Genomic DNA, 13906 nt, shown 5'->3' with positions numbered 1-13906 from the left:
ATGGTATAAAGAGAGGCTGAATAGGATGGGGCTGTTTCTCTGGAGTGTCGGAGGCTCAGGGTGACCTTAAAGAGGTTCGTAAAGTCATAAGGGGCATGGATAGAGTAAATGGTCCAAAGGAAGTGGTGGAGTCTGGTACAGTTAAAACATTTAAAAGGCATCTGGATGAGTGTGTGAATAAGAAAGGTTTGGAGGGATATGGGTCAAATGCAGGCAAATAGGTCACTAGATTCATATAGGAAAGCATAGATGTATTGGATTAAAAAGTCTGTTTGTATATCTCTATGTATATTTGTTAACAGATGCTTTATTTCTGTTGATGTAAATATCGTTATTGTTTGTATGTGTAGGGATGATTGCTTCTGTCGTTAAGTTCTTGGTTCGCGTGCGTGGTTTTCCTGTAGACGCTGTTTTGAATTTACCATTCACTGTTCGCTCTACTGTGACATCCAGAAATGGCACTTTGTTGTTGTTCTCCTCTTTTGTGAATTTTATGCCAGTAAGGAGATTGTTGATGGTGTTGTAGGTTTCCTCTAATTTGTTTCATTTTTTGATGACAAAAGTGTCATCGCTGTAGCGGACCCAAAGTTTGGGTGAGATCGTCGAAAGGGCTGTTTGTTCGAGTCTCTGCATTATTGCTTCTGCTAGGAATCCTGATACTGGTGGTTTCATGGGTGTTTCGTTGATTTGTTTGTCGGGCTTGTTACTGGATATGAAGTGGGTGGTAAGGCACAGTTCCACGAGGTTGACAGTGCTATCTTTGCTGATAAAGTTGGTGCTGTGTTTGTATCTTTGGTTCTTCGAGTAGTGTCTTCAGTTTTCTTTGGCCACGTTGATGTTAATGGATGTGAACAGGGCTGTTATGTCAAAGGACATCATTATTCCATCCCCTTCTATCTTTGTGTCTTTGGTGTTCAGGGATTCTTGGATGGAGTAAATGGAGTGGTGTGACTCTTCGACTTGGTGTTTTAGCCTTCAGTGGAGGCCTTTGACTAGTCTGTATATTGGTGTTCCAAGTAGTGAGACTATGGGCCTGAGCAGGGCTCCTGGTTTGAAGAGGAGGAGAACAACAACAAAGTGCCATTCCTCGATGTCACTGGAGAGCGAACAGTCAATGGGGAACTTCAAACTGGCATCTACAGAAAAACAACACACACAAACCAAATACTTAACCACAGAAGCAATCATCCTAACACCCACAAACGAGGCTGCATCAGGACATTATTTCAACGAGCCACTACACACTGCAGCACAGAGAAACTACGAAGAACAAAAGAGAAATACGTATATAGTGTATTTAAGGAGAACAGGTACCCAATAAAACCAATCCGCCGATTTCTCATTGATGCTTCCAAGCAGACTCTCAAAAATTCGGTTTTTCCCTCCATTCTTTCCTGTTTGTTTTTTGTAGGTTTTTAAAGCTTTCATAATCCTCTGACTGAGTTGGGAAGTTATGTTGTGGCTGTACAGGACATTGGTTAGACCACTTTTGGAATATTATGTGTAATTCTGGTCTCCCTCCTATCAGAAAGATATTGTGAAATTTGAAAGGGTTCTGAAGCACCAATGGGCCCACAGAAGGGAAGAGGCCGTTCTGCTGCCCTGAGTGTGGGAAGGCCTTCAGTGATTCCTCTGCCCTGCTGATACACCAGTTGGTCCACACCAGGGAAGGCTGTTCTCCGGCCCCAAGTGCGAGATGGCCTTCAGCAGTTCTTCCCACCTGCTGAGACACCAGTGGGTCCACACTGAGGAGAGGCCGTTTTTCTGTCCCGAGTGCAGGAAGGGCTTTGCTCTTTCTTCTGACCTGCTGGCCCATTGGTGGGTCCACATGCGGGAGAGGTCGTTCAGTTGCCCTAAGTGCAGGAAGGCCATCAGCAATTCCTCAGCCCTGCTGAGGCATGAGTCCATTCACATCAGGGAGAAGCCGTTCTCCTGCCCCGAGTGTGGGAAGGGCTTTACCCGCTCCTCCACACTGCTGAAGCACCGGCTGATCCACCCGGGGAGGGTGGGGGCGGAGGGCGGTGGCGGAGAGGGGAGGCCATTCTGCTGCCCTGAGTGCGGGAAGGCGTTCAATAATTCCTCCGCCCTGCTGAAGCACCAGTGTGTCCACCCTGGGGAGAGGCCCTTCAGCTCGCCCGAGTGTGGGAAGAGGTTCATATTTTCCTGCAACTTGTGGAAGCACCAGCGGGGGCACCAACGCTCCCAGCAATCAGATCCCACCGGTGATGCTGCCTTGGGTCTCACTCCAGGACTGAACCCCCTGCCAGTTCTGTCAGTGAGTGCAGTGGGAGAGTAGGTGGGCTGTTTTTGTTTTCTGCTGGACTACAATTGCCTCCCCTACACCTCACAACCACAACCTCATCGTGGCTCACAGATTGCACCAAGAACCCAGGAATAATTCCACCCTTCGGGGTCTGTGTGCAATTTAGGGAGGGTAGGAAAATTTGTCTGACTGGGTTACTCTTCGGAAGATCAGTGCAGATGGGTTGGGCTGAAGGACCAATTTCCACATTGTAGGAGTTCAACCATATATGAACTTTGCTTTCAGTGGACACTGCTGCTCATTGAGCCAGGGACTACACATTGCCAAATGAAATGATCCAGAGAAACCTAAGACCGCAAGAGCATCGGAGCAGAAGTTAGGCCATTCGGCCTGTCGAGTCTACTCTGTCATTCGTTAGTGACAAATGTCGCGCAGATGAGATTAGCTTCAGTGTGAAAACAGTCCATTTGTCCCAACAAGTCCACACCGACCCTCCAAAGAGTAACCCATCCAGACCCATTTCCCTCTGACTAATGTACCTTACTCTACGGGCAATTAAGCATGACCAATCGACATGACCTGAACATCTTTGGTTTATGGAAGAAAACAGGATCACCCAGAGAAAACCCACATAGACGCTGGGAGAAAGTGCAAACTCCTCACATGCAGACACCCAAGGCTGCAATCAAACCTGGGGCCCCAGCACTATGAGGCTGCAGTGGTAACCACTGAGCCACTACATACTGCGTGCCAAAGAAGGAAAGCAAGAGGTTGGGAGAATACAGCAAACCAGGCAGCACCAGGATGTGGAGTAGTCAGCGTTTTGGGTATTAACCCTTCTTTAGGACTGAAACGTTGACTTCTCTATGAGAAACGATTTACGGGAATGTTGCAGGGGTTTGGAGGGTTTGAACTACAGGGAGAGGCTGAATAGGCTGGGACTGTTTTCACTGGACCATCAGAGGCAGAGGAGTGACCTAATAGAGGTTACAAAATCATGAGGGGTATGGACAGGGTAATAGACAAGGGCTTTTCCCTGTGATAGGGGAGTACAGAACTAGAGGGCAGAGGTTTAGGGTAAGAGGCAAAATATATTACATGGACAACTTCTTCATGCAGAGGATGGGATATATATGAAATGACCTGCCAGAGTATATGGGTCAGGTGCTGTCAAATGGGACTAGATTAATTTAGGATATCAGGTCAGCATGGACAAGTTGGACCGAAGGGTCTGTTTCCATGCTGTATGTGTCTCTGACGACTGGTCCTAATGTAACTTTAAAATAGAGTCCAAGTAACTTTGAATAGTTCAATCTTGTTGAGCTCACCTCCTGAAAAGTTTCAGATGAATCCCTCTGAGAGATACTGTTTAAACGTGCTGAGTTGGACAAAGTATCCCATCAAGTTCAACACAAACCCAGAGTTGAAGAAGTCAGAAGTCAGAACACCAAGGGGACCAGAACTGAGAGAGATCTAGGGTTGGGGGTTGTTAGCTCCTAGAAAATGGGGTCGTGGGTAGACAGGGTGGTGAAGAAGGCTTTTGGCATGCTTGCTTTCATTGGTCAGAGCATTGAGCACAGGATTTGGGACGTCTTGTTGCAGCTGTCACACATGCCACACAACAACGATAGGCGTGGCCCTGCCCCCCTCTGACTGGCTGTTCCTTTGAATATCTGGGGGAAGATTAGACCCACCTGCCTGTGTTTGGCTCTTATGTACTTATCCAAATAATTTTAAACATTGTAACATTACCTGCATACACTACGTCCTCTGACAGTTCATTCTTCACACGAACGACCTTCAATGTAAAAAACGTTGCTCCCCTCAGTCCTTTTTAAATCTTCTCCCTCTCATCTTAAAAATATACTCCCAAACTTTGATCTCCCCTATCCTTCAGGAAAAGACACTGGTTATTCACCTTATCTTTGTCCCTCGTGACTTCATAAACCTCCATAACCTCCACCCTCAACCTTCTACACTCCAGTGAAAAACGTCCCAGCCTATGCCGTCTATAAATCATTCTGGCAACATCATAGTTAAAAAAAGGTGAGCTTTAAGAATTGACTGAAAGGGCAGTGAAGATTCAACCAGCTGACAGTGGGTCTGAAATTACATGTAGATCAGGTTCGGACAGCAGGAAACAATATAAGTTTTTACAACAAACCACAACAGTTTCATCATTAGATTCTTAATTCCAGATTTATATTGAATTCAGATACCACCATCTGCCGTGGCAGGTTTTCCACCCAAGTCCCCAGAACATTACCTGGGTGAATAGTCTGGTGACAAGAAAGTCAGCCATCACCTCCCCTGGACACATTGGCATATTGTGCTTAGAGGTAACAAAGGAGCAAGAGGTTTCAGCAGCCGCTAAGGTGTTTGATATTACACAAGGGAACATCAGCACTCTCAGTAATGGCACATACTGAAGCCAGGACCCTGTTTCAGAGGTAAGGGCTCGGGAACCATAAGAAATAGGAACAGCAAAATGCCATTCAACCCCTTGAGCCTGCTTCTCCATTCAATAGGATTGTGGCTGATATGACATTCTCCACATGCACTTTCTTGCCCTTTTCCTGTGACATGAAGGCTGTCAACAGAGTTACTTGGATGGCGGAGGGGGGAGCTCAGGTCGAACTTGGGGACTAAAACAATGGCTTCACACTTCACAATATTTAACTAAGGGAATGTTTATAGTTTATAGCTAAAAATTCCTGAAGAACGGCTCATGCCCGAAACGTGGATTCTCCAGCTTCTTGGATGCTGCCTGACCTGCTGCGCTTTACCAGCAACACATTTTCAGGTCTGATTTCCAGCATCTGCAGTCCTGACTTTCTCCGAGAGAATCCCATGGAGTCTCACAGAGTGACACAGATGTACAGCACGGAAACAGACCCTTCGGTCCAACTCGTCCATGCAGCCAAGCTATCCTAACCAAATCTCGTCCCACATGCCAGCAACTTGGCCCAAATCCCCAGAAAACCTTCCTATTCATATACACATCCAGATGCATTTTAAATGCTGTAATTATCCAGCCTCCACCACTTACTCCGGCAGCTCATGCCGTACATGCATCACCCTCTGCGGGAAAAGGTTGCCCCTTAAGTCCCTTCTATATCTTTCCCCTCACCTCCCTAAAACTATGCCCTGTAGTTCTGGACTCCCCCATCCCAGGGAAAAGAACTTGTCTATTTGCCCTCTCCATATCCCTCATGATTATATAAACCTCTATAAGGTCACCCCTTAGCCTCCGACGCTCCAGAGAAAACAGCCTTATTCAGCCTCGCCCTATAGCACAACCCTCCAACCCTGGCAACATCCTTGTAAATCTTTTCTGCACCTTTTCCAGTTTCACAACATCTTTCCGATAGGAAGCAGACCAAAATTAGGTGCAATATTCCAAACGTGGCCTGACCAATGTTCTGTACAGTGGCAACATGAGCTCCCAACATCTATCCTCGATGCTCTGACCAACAAAGGAACACACACCAAATGCTTTCTTTACTACCCAATTTGCCTGCGCCTCTACTTTTAAGGAACTATCAACCTGAACTCCAAGGTCTCTTTGCTCAGCAACACTTCCAAGGAACTTACCATTAAGTGTAAAAGTCCTGCTCTGATTTGTTTTTCCAAAATGCAGCACCTCATATTTATCTACATTAACCTCCATCTGCCACTTCTCAGCCCATTGGCCCATCTGATCAACGTCCCGTTGTAATCTGAGGTAATCTTCTTTGCTGTCCACTTCACCTCCAATTTTGGTGTGATCTACAAATTTACTAACGATACCTCCTCCGTTCACATACAAATCATTTACATAACTGACAAAAAGTAGCGGACCCAGCATCGATCTTTGTGATACACCATTGGTCACATGCCTTCAGTCTGAAAAGCAACCCTCCATCACCACCCTCTGTCTTCTTTCTTCTAGCCAGTTCTGTATCCAAATGGCTGGTTGTCCCTGCATTACATGAGATTAAACCTTGCTCACCAGTCTCCCATGAGGAACCTTGATGAACGCCTTCCTGAAGTCCATATCGATCACATCCATCGCTCTTCCCTCATCAATCCACTTTGTACTTCTTCAAGAAACTCAATCATGTTCGTAAGACATGATTTCCCAAGCATAAAGCCATGCTGACTATCCCTAATCAATTCTTCCCTTTCCAAATGCATGTAAACTCTATCTCTCAGGATTCTCTCCAAAAACTTGCCCGTCACGGATGTCTGGCTCACCGGTCTATAGTTCCCTGGCTTTTCCTGACCACCTTTCTTAAATAGTAGCACAATATTCGTCACCCTCTAGCCTTCCGGCACCTCACCTGTGACTATTGATGATACAAATATCTCATTGAGAGGCCCAGCAATCACTTCCCCAGTTTCCCATAGAGTGAAAGGGTACTCCTGATCAGGTCTTTGGGATTTATCCACTTTTATGCATTTCAAGATATCCAGCAATTTATCATCTGCCATATGGACATTTTTTCAACATGTCACCATCTACTTTCTCACATTCTATATCTTCCATGCCCTTTCTCCACAGTCAACACTGATGCATAATATCCGTTCAGTATTCCCGACCCCCACCCCGCCACGATCTACTGCAGCTCCACACAAAGGCCGCCTTGCTGATCTTTGAGGGGACCTATTCTCTCCCTTGTTATCCTTTTGTCCTTAACGTATTTATAAAAAAAACCCTTTGGGTTATCCTTAACTCTATTTGCCAAAGCGATCTCATCTCCCCTTTTTGCCCTCATGATTTCCCTCTTAAGTATACTCGTACTGCCTTTATACTCTTAGGATTCACTCGATCTGTCTGTCGATACCTGACGTATGCATCCTTCTTTATCTTAACCAAAATCTCAATTTCTCTGGTCATCCAGCATTCCCTACACCGACCAGCCTTTCCTTTCACCCGAACAGGAATATACTGTGTGTGGATTCTTGATATCTCATATTTGAAGGCTTCCCATTTTCCAGCAGTCCTTTCACCTGCGAACAACTGACCCAATCAGCTTTTGAAAGATTAGATTAAATTCTTGCCTCATACTTGAGTCTTCCTCCAATTTAGAACTTCAACCTTTAGATCTGATATATTATTTTCAATCACTATTTGTAATGTTAATAGAATTATGGTTGCTGGCCCTTAGGTTTTGCACCCTCGCCAGTATGTACATCCTCGTTGTGAATTAGAAAATTTCCTTGTACACACTTAACAAATTTCTCTATTTGGCGGATAAGTAAATGGGCAGGAGTTATACCTTGGGTCAACTCCTGCCTTCATTCCTATCAACCCTAACCCAATAGTCCAACGGCACTTTACCTTGCAACTGCCGAATGTGTGACACCAGCCCATTTACCGCTCCCTCCTCACTATCCAAGGGCCCAAACTTACCTTCCAGTTGAAGCAGCACTTTACCTGCTCTTCCCACAACCCAATCTACTGCATTTGCTGCTCACAATGTGGTCTCATCTACAATGGGGAAAACGAAGCCTAAACTGGGTGACTGCTGCACAAAACATCTACGTTCTGCCCGCAAAAAGAACCTGAGCTTCCAGTTGCCTGCCAATTCCACACCCCACCCTGTTCCCTGGCCAATATCTCTGTCTCAGGTTTACTGTAGTGTTCCAGTGAAGCTCAGCACCAGCAGAACGAAGAGCACCGAATATTTCACTTGGGGACCATACATCCTCCGGTCCCAATATCGAATTAAATAATTCTAGGGCCTGAACTCCATAGTATCCTCATCCCTTCCACACACACAAGCCTTGTTCTCACACAATGTGTCATTACACATTACCTATTCTGAGCCACGTACAGTCTCCATTCACCCTCCCACGCAGATCGTTATCAACTCCCTTTCCTGTCCAACAGTTCTTCCCTCGCTTTGGGCTCTGTCCTGATCTATCATTTACTGCATCCGCCTTCCTCCCACAATATCTCCTGCAGATAAACCAACGTTTTCCCGATCACCATCTGTTCTGTGGAAGGGTCACCGGCAACTCCTGTTTTTTGTTCCTGATATACAGCATCCGCAGTTCTTTCAGCTTTTTGTTGAGGTAGAGTTGGAAATTGTTTCGAGAGACAGAAGGAGACGGGGGAGAGACAGAACAGACATGAACTGTTGATCTCCGTTGTTATTCATAACGTAAAATCATTGCAGTGCGATCACTTCCCTTAAGCAGGAAGAGAGCTTACTCGCCATCCGTGAGCTTGTGGCGCAATGGTAGCGCGTCTGACTCCACAGCAGAAGGTTGTGTGTTCGAATCACATCAGGCTCACTAACGTCAACTTCTTACATTTCAAATCAAGAAAGGAGTACGTTCATTCCAGATATCTGTTGAGCCAAATCTTCTTTACGGAAACTTTCGATCACACGTGAAGCTTTGCTGTCAGTTTGATTTGTGAACACTGTGTCAGGGAGGTGGTGTGCCCATTGTTTGGGTAAATGCTCAGCTCCCCCAGTTCATCACGGGATTTAAACACAGCCGTCTCCCTCTGGGCAGCCGCTTCGTTCAGTTGGTGACAGCGCGGTGTGAATAACATAATACCGATATTTTTACAACATAATCCAGAGACTCCCAGCTTTATGTTTCAATCTATCAGGAGAGTGACAGCGAGTACAGATAGAAATGGTTCCCACCAACAGCAAATCCTTTCCTCTCACTGGACACAGTTAAAATTATCTTTATTCAACAGAAGGAACAGAAACTACAGTCTGACGGCCCCTCTCCACATTAACGGTGAGCCTGAATTTTATAAACGGTGTCAGTAAAATCCAGTGGCGGACACTGATTTGGTTCACTCGATTTTTTTTGCCAAGCATAATTCACCGAGAAGATGTTACTGTGTGAAACAGCGTGGGGAATTACTGCAGGGCCTCCTGCACGTGGGACACACCGCAAATGATGTGTTTTACCTTCACCAGTTTATTCCTATCTCGGAGAAGAGAGGTTTGATGATTCGGATCATAGGAGGCCGACAGAGAACAGGAGAAGAGCACTCAGCCCTTCACAAGCTTGTCACCACAGCTGGGTCATCGTGGCCCGTGTATCACTATGGGATAGTAATCTGCATCTACTGACTGGAAGCACAGCAAATTGGAGTGTTGGTGGGACTGTCACACGGGAGAAAACGGCTTCGACCTATCAACTGGAGTGGCTCCCAATGCCCAACTCCGCTCACCTCAACTGAATAACTGGAAACAAATTACTCAGTGATTCAAAGGAATACTCGGTTTTGAATCTCATTGTGTCATGTACCTTCGAGAATGATGTCAAAACACCTTCATTGCTGTGATGGAGTATCCTGTTGGGCAGAATATATCCGTTGTCATGTTTCCCACGTTCTGTTGGTCCAACTCCGATTTCACTCAGAATCACGAAATGTGTGACAGCGCAGACTGAGGCCATGCAGCCCACCTTAGCTCTGCTGGCTCAACACAATATGGAAATAAGTGTCTCATTCTGTCGCTTTCTCCCTGTAAATCTGCACATTGTTACATTGGACATGCCCACCGAATTCCCTTTTGTATCCATTGAATCTGCCTCTTTGTCACTGTCAGACAGCGACTTACTGACCCCACCCCCTGTGTGAAAACGGTCTTCCTAATGTCAGTTTTACTTATTTTCCTGATGACTTTAAATCTCTACCAAATCGTTCTCGATCCTTTCAGGCCTGGGAGCATTTTCACTGCACTATTTCCTCTGTCTAAAACCCTCATGACGTGGAAAACTTCAATCAGACCAGCTTTCAGCCCTCTGTTCACCAAAGAGAGCTGCCCCAAACTTTCCAATCTCCCTTCATTGCTGACATTCCTCAGGACGGTGCGAGTAACTTCAACCTGTTCACCCCCTACTGCAATCACTTCACTTCCCCTCTTCCTGAAGTATCACCCTCAGAATTGAGCGTAATACAGGTGGAGGATTCATTCAGACTCGGATAGCGCGGGCGAAAAATCTGCAAGACTTGTTCTCACTTTCAACACGTGTTTCCCTTCGCCGTGTTCACTGCAATGGCAGCTCTGCACCGTCCCTAATTCAGGCAGTCCGATCTTATGTAACGAAGCGGCTTTTTGAAAAAAATCATCGGGCATTTTTGCTCAGGTCAATTTAAGGAATGATGGTTCGCTTGGGATTGGAACCCGGGAACTCTCACACGGCTGCATATGCTCGAAGACCCAAAGCTGGAATCATATCCCAGACGAACGAGCCACCAGCCACGGGAGCAGACACCTCCTGAAGCAGCTGAGACTTGCTCAGTCCGAAATACATTGTACATTGCTCCCAGAAACGCAAGAGCGAAGAGTTTCAAGAACATCTACTTCTCAATCTGTCTCCCTGCTCCCAGGACGCAGCTGTTTGCCCCGTCCCAAGGGATCGGGCTCTCTCCACTGGTGGATAATTGAACCATTTCTTTTTTACTTGCAAGCTGTGCTGGTGGAAGGCAGAGCCCATTCACTCCTCTGCTCTCTCACACTGTGACGTGAGGCAGGAGAAGTCAGTTACAGTCATGCGTAGGAAATGGGCAACTTTGAACTTGATCCAAAGGTCTTGTTAACGGAGAGACAGAAAGATGATGTGCTGTCGGGACAGAGAGAAATGGACACCGGAGACTCTTCCATCAGGTAAATTGATATGAGTGCATTTTTGTGCAGCCTGTTTGGTGTTCAGAATTTGTCTTGACACAACAATCCTGCAGAAAGTCCTTTATTACACGGGCGTTGGTTTCTTTACTGCAGGAAATGGACTAAAACAGCAAGTCATGTGTTTCAACTTCACCGGTTCATTGCCACCTGAGAGAAGAGGTTTCACACGAGATCAGGACACACCGACAGAGAACAGGACAAGACAACTCAGAGCTCCACAAGGGTGCCAGCGCAACGGTGTAAATTTGACTTGTGTATCGATGTGATATATTGAGCTCAGATACCCGAAGATTTGGGAAGCAAATGACATGGCAAGGAAAAGAACAGAGCGCCGTTATACGGGAAAGCTGCTAAAGACGACATTGAGTGAATAGGAGAAAATGGTTTCGCTTCTGGGTTATGATCCCAGCATGCACCCGCTGTGCCATTCTCCTACATTGCACGGTAGCTTTTCCAGAGAAGTATTCAGCTTTTCATCTGGCGTGTGACTTGCATGTTCGAGAATGACGTCAAAAGATCTTCCCTGCTGTAGTGTCATGTGCTGTTGTGCAGACATGTCGCCGATGTGCAAATATAAACTCAGAGAGCAGAGGAAGGGAAGAGTCCATTCGCTCTTCTGCTCTTTATCTCCTTCGGGTGAGAGGTATCACTTATACTAATGCGTGGGAAGTGAGTAACTTTGATGGTGAATTCCCTCCAAAGGCCTGTTATCGGAGAGATTGAAAGATGCTGTGCTGGCGGGGCAGAGAGAAATGGACACCGAAGACTCTTCCGTCAAGTAAATTCATACGAGCACATTGTTGTGCAGCCTGCTTGGAGTTCAGAAATCGTCTCCACGCAGCAATATTACGGAAAGTCTCTTGCAAAGTGGGCATCGCTTTCATCGCTGCGACCACTCAGCAGTTAACATCTGAGCCCCAAGCGTCCCAGATAAAGAGAAACCGAGTGAAACCTTCACTCACTGAGAGTCATCCCCACGGCCCTGAGCTGAGGGACTGCAGGCGGTCCAACACGGAAGGGACGGTTAAAAATGAACCATTGTTGCTCCCCCTCAGTCTCTCTGTCCCAGAGACAGGCAATGGGACGGAGCATCATTCTCCCACCGACAGAGGCGGTCCATCCCATCGTGTCCACGACGACTCTCTGCCACTTGTCTCTCTCTGAGGTGATTCACAATCAGTGATATCAAACCGAATAGTGAGGGACTGTGTCTGAGTGGTGATACAGTTTCTGACATGCTGATCGTCTTGTCATTCACGTCCGAACTGACGAGGCGAATTACTGCAGGGAAGGCACGAAAGCACAAGGTATGCGTCTCAGCTCATCGGCATCTCAGAGAAGTGGGTTTGCGATTCAGTTCATAGGAAACCGACGAAGAACAGGAGAACACCACTCAGACCTCCAAAAGCAAATAACTTGAACGGTGTGAGTTTCGTGACAGTATTGGTATGATACAGGGCATTTTGACACTCAGGAAGTCGTTTGGAATGCAAGATGCTAAGAAGAGCACCATCACACAGGAAAGTCACGCAAAGAGGCACTGAACAATAGCAGAGGTGAGATCCGACCCTGCGACCCAGCACGCTCCCGCTGCGCCACTCTGCTCCCACGCACAGTGTGCCGCTCCACAGGTCCCTTCAGCCTTTCGTCTGGCGCGTGGCATGCACGTTCGGGACTGATGTCAAAGGTCCTCATTGCTGTCGTCTTATATGGTGTTGCGCAGACGTATGGAGGCTGTGTAAATATCAACTTTTTCTAACTTCCCACATTCTCTTGTGATTTCACTCTGAATAGACGCCATGCGGCCCACCTTCGCTCTGCTGGGTCGACACAGTAAGTAAACGTGGGTCTCTATTCGTATCATTCTCTTGCCTTCTCCATGTAATTCTGCACATTGTTACTTTAAACATGATCACCGAATTCCCGTTTGCGTCTAATGAATCTGCCTCTTTGTCAGTGTCAGTTAGGGATTTACTGACCCAAACCACTCCCTGTACGAAAGCATTCTTCCGAATGTCACTTTTGGTTCTTTTCCTCATGCCTTCAAAACTCTGCCGAATCGTTGCCGATCCTTTACGTCGAAATTTTTTAGGAAGCAGATGAGAAGGCGAGCTGCACCACAGTGCGCCGTTCTACGGGAAAGCTGCTAACGGCGACATTGAGTGAATAGGGAAGATGGTTTCCCTTCTGGGTTTTGCTCCCATCATGCACCGGCAGACATATCGCCAACAAGCAAATACTAACTCCGTCTAAATTGCCACATTCTGTTTTTACGAACCGTGATTTCACTCAGAAGCACAATTTACCTGCTCCCTCCTGAATATCCTTCCAGGCTCGAACATACCTTCCAGGTGAAGCAGCACTTTACCTGCACATTTGCCGCAACCTAGTCTCCTGCATTCGCCCGTCCTCGTGAGTTTAAATCTATGACGAATCACTATAGATCCTTTCAGGCATGGGAGCATTTTCACAGCATTATTTCCTGTTTCTCGGCCCCTACTGACTTGGACAACTTTGGTTCTCCGAGGAGAGCTGGCCCAATTTTTCAACCTACCTTGATTGCTGACATTTTTACCTTATTCGTCAAATACCGCACCACTGACGTCAACCTGTTCAACGCGATCTCCAACCATTTCACTTCCCTGTTTTCTGCCTCATTCGTATTCCTGGCAGCCCAACCTCGCTTCACGAAGGTGCTTTTTGAGAAAATTAATGGGGCATTTTTGCACAAATCAAGTTAAGAGACGCAGGCTCGTCTGGGATTTGAATCCCGGACCGCGCACAAGTCTGCACTGTTAAAGACTCTATGTGAGAATCATGCCCCCAGACCAACAAGCCAAACAGCGGCTCTTTCTGCATCCACCACACTCCTCTTGAGCCAGCTGAGACTTGCTTAGTGTGAAATACATTTGACATTGCTCTAAGAATTGCAAGTGACAGAGTTTCCAGAACAGCTGCTTCTCATTCTGTCTCCCTGCTGCTGTTTGTCCCGTCC

The 13906-nt window shown here is 46.6% G+C and overlaps 2 protein-coding genes and 1 non-coding gene across 3 annotated transcripts in view; 2 read left to right on the top strand and 1 right to left on the bottom strand.

Annotated features, from left to right (window-relative positions):
* LOC140460630 (uncharacterized) overlaps positions 1 to 13906 on the top strand; it is a 569010-nt gene that overhangs the window by 38922 nt on the left and 516182 nt on the right. The gene's annotated exons all lie outside the window — the stretch shown is intronic.
* The window catches only part of LOC140460632 (uncharacterized), a 1198404-nt gene that overhangs the window by 870041 nt on the left and 314457 nt on the right, over positions 1 to 13906 (bottom strand). The window lies entirely within an intron of this gene.
* trnaw-cca (transfer RNA tryptophan (anticodon CCA)) lies at positions 8474 to 8545 on the top strand. The gene has a single exon. It is a non-coding gene; the product is annotated as a tRNA-Trp (tRNA).

This window comes from Chiloscyllium punctatum, chromosome 36 (genome assembly GCF_047496795.1).
Source record: "Chiloscyllium punctatum isolate Juve2018m chromosome 36, sChiPun1.3, whole genome shotgun sequence".
Lineage (NCBI taxonomy): Eukaryota > Metazoa > Chordata > Chondrichthyes > Orectolobiformes > Hemiscylliidae > Chiloscyllium > Chiloscyllium punctatum.
The sequence above is the reverse complement of the archived record's forward strand: the minus strand, read 5'-3'. Positions and strand labels throughout refer to the sequence as shown.